Genomic DNA, 9,914 nt, shown 5'->3' with positions numbered 1-9,914 from the left:
AAAATATACAAAAAGATTGTGTTTGCTTGTTGTTAGAAGGAACTCAAGCAATTAGGGTTTTGAGGCTCACAAAGAAACTCAAACATTCTCATATGCTCAAGTGATTCCCCTCATCAATATCCAAGCCCAAGTGTGGTTCAATTTAAGATCAACAACTTTCAAATTTATCTGGTACCATGACTTTTGGTCAAAGCATGGTTCCATGACTCAAATCATGACTCATGGATCTCCAATGCCTCATTATAATCCACTCATAATATTCATTTGGCTAAAGATCTTGATTCCATTGATACTTAGAAGAATTCAATTTATCTATAAAAAGTCAACTGTTCAAGATCACCTTCGACTTTTGAGGAATTTGGTCAACCATGGACTTTTGAAGATCAAAATCATGAATATAAGATTATTGAAGTCATTTGATCAAGAACAATCAAGAAAATCAATCAAGAATAAAAAAGTCAACAATTAGGGTTGACTTTTTCCTGAAGAATAATACATGTTTTTTACTCAACTTTGAAAGGCCATAACTTCCTCAATACTCGGCCAAATTTTATGCTCCAAAGCTTCACTTGAAGAAAAAGTCAAAATCTACAACTTTGTCACTGTGAACTATTTTCCAAAAGATGAATGGTTTTTAAGTTATGAAGTTTCAAATTTGATGACTTTTTCAGCACTTGGAAAATTTTGCAAATAGGCAAATTTATTCTTGAAAAGTAGGCATCTTTAAGACCACTTTCCATCAAGATTTCTTGAGAATTTGAATAAACACAAAACATGAAAGTTGGAGAGGATGTTTAGGGCTTTTCAAAAAGTACTAGAACACCTCTATGGCATTTGTGAGCTAGAAGATTAGAAGATATGAAGTTAGGGTTTCATTCTTGAATTTCAAGTCATTTCCATGAAGAACCAAGTCACAATCTTGAGCCAAACCTACAAAATCTGTAAGAACAGACCAAATAACTTGTAAATATTCCTTTAATAATAATAATATTATACAAGATTTTGAGCTATTGCCCAAGTGTTTTAGCCATTGTCTATTAATGATCCATTCCATTTCAAGCATAAAACCATGACTTCCACTCTTGTAAAGTGACTTTAATCACCAACAATTCTTGCATTGAGCCTCTAACTTGTTTAGTTTGTACCAAAAGCAATCCAAAGCCAACAAGCAACATCCTAATGTGCAGAAGAATCACCCTAAGTTATGTATAAAGCATTGCAAGTACCATGAGAACCATAACTTCAAGATTTCTTCACCATGAAGCAAAGTCACATAACTTTTGTTTGAATAAACCAAAATGGTCTGATTTCCCCCCCACAAACCACAAATCTTCCCTATAAATAGAGGGCCTTACCTCTGAAATCAAACACAGAAATTCTCCAACTCAGTACCTCACTTGAAACTTCAAATTTGCCACTTTGCATAAACTTAGTATTTTTAAGTTTCAAGTGTTTTCTATGTCAAACAACCATCCAAACACCTTCCATACACCTCATAGAAATTGTTCAAGCCTTAAGATTTCATCTGTAATACCTTGAACACCATTCTCCATTTTCAACTTTTGCCATTTACAAGAGGATACAAGTAGAGCAATTTGAGCAACTTCAAAGTGTTCTAAGCATTTAAATAGATTCATCAAGGTCTAAGGAAGCTATCCAGATCATCATTTCACTTCTGAAAGTCCATTGATCCAGGTTTCGATTTCCAGCTTCAAAGGTAACTTTCAAAATTTGAACTCCATTGGTTCAGCATCCTTTTCAATAAAACTTGATTCTATTATGTTCAGCACAATGTGAGGATCAAAAGCCCCTTATTAGTTGTCATTTATGCTCTATATATATCGTTTAATTTTGTTTTGAAAAATTAGGGTTCTTGAGATTTTCTGGAAAATTATTGAGTTACAGTTAAACTAAATGAATGATTGATACATATTTGGAATCGTGAGGAAAAATGGAGTGATTTTCATGTTTACAGTTTCTAAAATGGTTGAGTTTTGAGCATGATGCATTTCTGAAAAATCAGGAGCTAGAGGTTGAAGATGAAATTCAATCTGGACTGAGAACATGTTTTTTTATTATATATAATTGCGTATATTTGGTTAATATTTGAAGCGTGTTGGCTCAGTGGTTAAGTTTTGAGTTGGCAATCATAGTGGCGTGGGTTCAAGACCTACCAAGTGCATTCCTATATTTTTACCACAATTTTTATTGCTTTTCTTTACAACTATGATTAATAATTTAACCAATCAAATCAACTTATTTTTGTATAATTTTTTGTACACACCTTGATTATGTGACATATTTTTAGAACATATTTTAAAATCCCAAAATATTATTATTTAATCAATTTTAAAGTAAAACAAAAATGATGTTTTTAAGCCTTTTAAAGGCATTTTACATCAAAATCTCTTTAATACTTTTCACCAATTGATTTGTTAGAAACTAATTAGGGCTAAGATTAGTCAATATTGAGAAAAGAAGGTTGATCCATTAGTTGATTCACTTAGGGTTTTATTTAAAATTTTGTGAATAAAAAATAAAATCATTAGGTTTATGTGTACATACAAAACCCTAATCTTGTGATCCCTTGATATTTTTGATCCCAAAGCAATACCATGTTGATATTAACTTGTTGCTATGATCTCCTTGTTTATTCACTTGTATATATGCTTGTTGATTTACATCTTTGTACATTTATACTTTGGTTATGTTTCTATACTTGCATATATATATATATATATATATATATATATATATATATATATATATATATATATATATATATATATATATATATATATATATATATATATATATATATATATATATATATATATATATATATATATATATATATATATATATATATATATATATATATATATATATATATATATATATATATATATATATATATATATATATTCATTCATAAATGAAATGATCTTGAGGTATGTCATCCTTTTATTCATCAAATTCTTACACTTGAGTTTATACATTGATATCTTGGTTTATCTTGAACTCATCATTTATTGTATCTATGATTTACATGTTATATTACACACACCACGTGAGATATTCACCATGAATGATTTCTTAAGATGTTGCCTAAAATCCAAAGGAATGAGATTGGTATTGACTAAAATTGTTAAGGTACTATCTCTCTTTTCCAACTCTTTTACTTTGTGCTTAGTATTGTTAAAGCTTTGCACCTCTCCTTGTTTTAAAAATGGTTTTGTATTGTTAAAAACTCAACCTTTTTTTTAACTTAAACCCTTGGTTTTGTATTGTTAAACCTCAACCAACCTATTTTAAAATCATTATTTGCCTTGTATTGTTAAAGCTTTGCACCTTTTAAAACTTATTAAGTCTTCTTAACGCTTATCATTTTAAAAATCCGTTGAGTATTGTTAAAACCCAACACCCAAAACGATTTTTCCACTTGGCTCTTTATTTTCCTAAGTCAATCAATGTCTCTAGTCTCAATTTTTCACCGCTATAGAAAAGTGGCGACTCTACTGGGGACACTACATTATTCCTAAGAGAGTTGACCCTATCTTTGTTATATATTATCATTGTTGTTATTATTGTTATTATAAACTGCCAATGTGGAAACTTGTTACTTTTGTGGGTTGCATTGAGAAATGGGTTGATTCCCCCTTGCGGTGAGATAGATCCTAAACCTGGATTTGAGTCCACTTATTATAGGAGGTGGTAAAGTCATTTTGATCTCAAGGGAGTAATTCCGAGAAAGTCAATTTGAGATCCACTGCTCAATGGAGGCCTCTTTGAAAGTAGTCTTTATTTACCAAGTTAATTGGAAAGACATCGTTACGTTCTACCTAAGAACCAGAGAAGCTGGGGACCTGGAAACACCTTTAACCCAACTTGGCCATTAGAAAGTAGTATGGAAACTGTATTTGGATTCAATTCCAGAATGGTTATTACATGATACTACGCTCAAACGAGGTTCTCTTGGAATATTATCCAAACAACCAAGTAAATTGCGACATTTATAATATCCAAGTTGAATTGCTTGAGTCTAGGAACTTTTTAGAACCTTGTTTTGCAGGTACAAAATAACCATAGTACATACCTTTGGGTTGGGTATACCTTTGGATCCATTCTCGTGATGTTGAACCTATAAACCCCATGTTTTTACTATGTTTGCATTGCATCCATCCATGCATTTAAAATCAAAAACTTTTCCGGGAAACTAAAAGAAACTTTTTTGTAAACATTATAGGAATGGAACCTGAAAGAAGAAAAACCAAGAGGTACACTTTCAAGAGTTCAAAGATAGAAGAATTGAGAAAGCCAAGGTCTTTGATTGTCAATTAAAAGAGTTTCTATGATAAGTATGGAATGTTGTTATCTCTCATAAGGACTAGGATGAAGGAATTAATCCTCTCTACATTGGTCCAATTCTATGATCCTTTGTATCATTGTTTTAGCTTCCTTGATTATCAACTTTTACCAACCTTGAAAGATTATGCAAGAATCATAGGATTACCCATTACTTGAAGGATTTCCTTTACTAGTTTGGAAGAAAATCCCAAGTCTCAATAAATTTCCAAATTCACCCATTTAAGGAAGGATGAGGTTGAGAGGAACATGGTTACCAAAGGAGGACTAATTGGATTACCTTCTCAATTTCTGATAGAGAAAGCTCTCACATTTTCAAAGGAGGGGAAGGTGGATGACTTTGAAGCTGTCTTTACCCTTCTTGTCTATGGTTTGTTCTTGTTCCCAAATATTGACAACTTTGTTGATATGAATGCAATCAAAGTCTTTTTAAAAGGAAACTTTGTTCCTACTTTACTTGGGGACACTTACTACTCCATCCACTTGAGAAATTCCTATGGAAAAGGATTGATCACTTGTTGTACTCCTTTGCTATACAAGTAGTACATCTCTCATTTGCCAAATACCAATGATTTTTGGGACCTTCGAGAAGGACAAAGGTGGTCTCAAAAGACTATGACTCTCACCAACACTGATATTGTTTGGACCAACAACCACTTCTGTAGGATAAAAACCCTGGATAGCTATGGAGATTTTCCTAATGTACCTCTTTTTGGTATAAAAGGAGGAATCCGTTATAGTCCTGTTTTAGCTCGTCGTCAATTTGGGTATCGTATGGACACAAAACCAAGGAATATCTTGTTGGATGACTTCTTCTTTGAAGAAAGGATAGAAAACAAAGATCCAGAGGGATGATTGCTAATGCTTGGCATCCAAGTCATAGAAAAGAAATCAAAGATTGGAAAACCAAAGGAGATCTCTCACCTGAGCCTTTTGAAGAATGGATTAGTTCAAGAGTTGATGAATTTATGATGCCTTATCTTCCTGAGATATCTGGACCTCCTATGGAAAAACCTCTTGTACCTGTTTTTTCTCCTCCAAAAATTGGAATATCTCCAATTAGCTCTGAAGAAGATGAAGAAATCAAGGGAGTATCGGAAGAACAAGTTTGAAGCTTTAGAATGTGAGAAGAGTATCATGGATGATCTCTTTGAAGAACAAATTAGGGAAAAGGATGGTTTGCTCTTTCTCCAAGATGGATGGCTTATGGAAAAGGTTGCTACAATTGCTAGTATGCAATAGAAAAGAAGAGGAAGTAAGAAGAAACACTCCCTCCTAAAGCAAGTGAATGGAAGAACATCATTGAAAAGCTTGAAAGGATTAAGTTGAAGAATGAGGAAGAACCAAGATGATATGGACACTTCACATTGAGATTTCTTAGGATTACTTTTAAGACTTTTTCTATCTTGTGACTCTTGAAAGTACTTGTACCTTGGACGTCCCTTGTCCCTTGTAACCCTTGAATGTATTGGTAACTCGGTTGTCCCTTATTATTATTAGCTCTTCGAAGCTTTGTCTCTCGTATGTCCCTTGTCCCTTATTTGTATCACATATGTCCCTTGTCCCTTATTATTAATGAATGGAATTTTCTCTTCAAGTTACCCTATAATGTTTACATTTAAACTCTTAATAATTCCTTGAAAAATAATAAAAATAAAACCAAAATGAAAAGTCTTTTGCATTGCATGTATCATGTTATATCATTTATTCTTGAGTTAGAGTCTTATTCTTTCATCCTTCTCTCCTAAGAGTAAGTTATTATAACTTACTTCACATCCCCATCACATTTAATTACTTATTACCTTTAACCATTGAATTGAAAAAGATTTATGGTGAGAATGTGGAGTAAGTTGTAATATTTTATTTTTGGAGTACGAATATCTCTCCTAATATATATATATATATATATATATATATATATATATATATATATATATATATATATATATATATATATATATATAATTTAAATTTTTAAATAAAATTTTGTCCTTTAAATAATAAAAAAATATTAATATAAATTAACAATTTGTCAAGTTGGATGAAGTGATGTCAATCAAATCAACATTTTTTGATGGGAAATACAAAAAAAACAAGAGTTTTTTTTTTTTTTAAAAATATTTTAAAAAAAAATAAAAAAGACCATGTATTTTTATTGACTAAAAACAAACAAGTAAATTTTCAATAAGAATTCCAGTCGCAATTTAAAAAATATATATTTCATGTCTGTTTGTCCTATGGAAGGACCACATTTATCTCTTAGACACACTCTATCATCTTGAGATTGAAATCTATTTGGCTTTTTTACTTTAACATGTTTTCTTTCACTTTCTCATTTCTCTACTGTATCTCTTACTCTGTTTAATAACAGTATAAGTAGAATCATGAAGAGGGAACATGGTACAATACTCTATACTATCACCATGCATGCACAAGTATTATGCAATGCAAGATACTTTTTCTTCATATTCTGCATTGTAATTATTGACATAGAAAAAAAAGTAATTAAAAGTTTCATAAATTTAAACAAAAAATAAATTACAGCTAGCTTGCGAGCAACATCTCCGACCATTTGTGGCAGTCACTGTCTTTATAGTTATAAACCAATCCTTATAAATGTGATCTTATCACTTAAACATTATTCTTTTTCAGCCTTACATATATATTATGCTAGATATGTGTTTGACTAATAGCATATAAAAATACCAATCGTTAGTTAGTTCAGTGGTGATTGACGTTGGACTTGGTAGGGAGAACCACATTATTTAGGAAAAAACGTATGAATTCAATATTGAGTTCAAAACTAATTTATATAGCCAAATTTTACATGCTTCAGGCTAGAACTCAAAGTCTTTTAATCGAAAGAATAAAGATACGTTTGATCGAGAACTTTTGAAGGATAGAGAAAAGGATGAAATATTTTAACAGCAATGCTATGTGTACACTAAAGTGTACACCTACACCGTATTGGTGTATGTACGGACGGTACTGTTCATGTACGGACGGTACTATTCACCGTCCGTACATGAACAGTGCAATATTATATTAATATTTTTTTTACGTTTTTTATTTATTTTTTAAAATATTATTTTTTAAAAAAATATTTTTTTTTTATATTTTTTTAAAAAATATTTGACAATACCTGCAGATTTACTTTCGAATTTACCTGCATTTGAAATTACCTGCGGATTTACCTAAATTTGTAGGTAAATTCGCAAGTAAATCCGCAAGTATTGTCAAATTCGTAGGTAAATCCGCAGGTATTGTCAAATCCGTAGGTAAATCCGCAAGTAAAATCCGCAGGTATTATCAAATCCGTAGGTAAATCCGGAAATAAATCCGCAGATATTGTCAAATATTTTTTTAAAAAACATAAAAAAAAATATTTTTTAAAAAAATAATATTTAAAAAAAATTAATATAATATTGCACTGTTCATGTACGGACGGTAAATAGTACTGTCCGTACATGAACAGTACCGTCCGTACATACGGTGTAGGTGTACATTTTGGTGTACAAATAGCATTATTGATATTTTAAATCAAGTTTTTTTTTATTAATTTTTTTTAAGGGAGGGAGGAGAAAAGTACTACATAATACAACACACGTATACGAAGTGTTTGTAACAAAAACTGATTAAAAGTAAAACTAGAGGAAAACCTCAACACCGCCTTCTGATCTAATCTAGAGTGAAGCCACAATAATACAACAGACCCTGAATATAGCAAGTTGAATGAAGAAAGCCTAGAACACCTTCCTAAACAAAGAGAGGACGATTGGCCACCAAGTACACCCCTAAATAACAATATAAGCGAATGAATCTCACTTCCAAATCAAACTAATAATCAAAGATATCCACTGATTAACTGACAAACATTTCTATCTAAACTAATTTTTTCCCGCAAATTCTTAATATATCAAACAACAAAGACGTCACATTTCCCTCCCCTAAACCTAATGGCATATCAAACACTACTAAAATTGACTGTGACAAAGGCCTTGACCGCTCCCACCCGTTAAAGCACCCTATACCAGATAGCTCAAGTAATCTTGCACGACAGAAAGAGGCAGTCAACTGACTCCATCTGTCCATCACACACATCACACTCTACCTCAATACTACTCATCACTATTTGATATCTGTAGAGATTTTTCCTAGTCGGCCGCCTATTCTCAAGCAACTACCACAAGAAGATGATAAATGTATAGGCTGCTCATCTCTTCCAAACCCTTGTGAGCCCCTTAAGTATCGACTATGACCTATCATCTGGCCATTGACTCGAGAAACAAGGGTATCATAGGTCGATCTCACCGAAAACTAACATATCAATCATGGACTCCAAGTCCAAGCATTTTCTCGACCAAACCACACATCGTCGAAGATAAGACCAAGAAGGAAATTAAGGAGCTCCTCCTCCCAAACCAGGAAAGGTCGCCTCCACCTAAAGCTCCACTCCCGAATGTCATTCTTCCAAATACCCGTCGAGCCCACCACCTGATATTTCTGCTCTGAAGCAAGGAATAACTACTCAAGAGGGATACACAATTGAGTAGAACCTCCCAGACACGATGCAAAACTTAGTCTTATGGACATCCCTAATCCTCTTAATATGTGAAACCAATCAGACTAGGACCCTAGCGAAGGTCCAAGATGTGAACCCCCTTTCCACCACTTAGAGACCCTTCTAAGATCACTTCCTACACCCCCATCTAAACGGGGAGTCGAACTCAAGGAAACCTTACCTCGCAACACAAATGTCTCTCCACAATAAGGGTTTGTTCAAAAGAACCATCCAACTTCACTTACTAAACAAGGCAAGGTCCACCGGTCTATGGTCCTTGACTATTAAACCACCAACCCTATTGGCGTTACAAACGTTCTCACACTTAACCCAAGCAATCTTATCTCTCCCCTTTAGAACCCCTAAAAGAATCTACCTCTACATACCAACCAAATTTTACAAGCCTCAGACCGACATCTTCATAAAAGACAAAAAGAACACTAGGGTAGAGTTCAACACCAAGTTCAACAGGACAACTCTTCCACCATGACACACAAATGTTTTTCTACAGGAAGTTAATATCTTAGAGATAAGTTGAACTAGAAGATCCTAGTCTCTACCTTCCTAGGATTTGCACCTACTGGAAGTACTGAATACTTAAAAGGAAGTGTACCTACCTTGCAAAAAATATTCGGTCCTCTCCAAAAACAACTTACGCTCATTTATACCAAACAAACATATCTTAGCAAAATTAACTTTTAGGTCAGTGGCAAACTCAAAATTTCTGAGAACCGCCATAACCGTCAAATGATTGTCGATCGTTGAGAGCCCCACAAGATCCGTCTCATCAACATACTGAAGATGAGACACATGCATCCCATTATTTCCAATCCTAAATTTTCCAGACACCCAAATCGAAACCGCTCTTTTCATAGAAGCGTGGAGACCTTCGACCACCAAAAGAAAAAGGCAGGTTGCTAAAGGGTCGCCTAACTTCAAACCCTTTTGAATACTTATCTCTTCAATAGAGCATTCATTTACCAACACT

Source organism: Vicia villosa, linkage group LG1 (genome assembly GCF_029867415.1).
Source record: "Vicia villosa cultivar HV-30 ecotype Madison, WI linkage group LG1, Vvil1.0, whole genome shotgun sequence".
In the NCBI taxonomy this organism is placed as follows: domain Eukaryota; kingdom Viridiplantae; phylum Streptophyta; class Magnoliopsida; order Fabales; family Fabaceae; genus Vicia; species Vicia villosa.
This window is presented reverse-complemented; position numbering follows the sequence as displayed.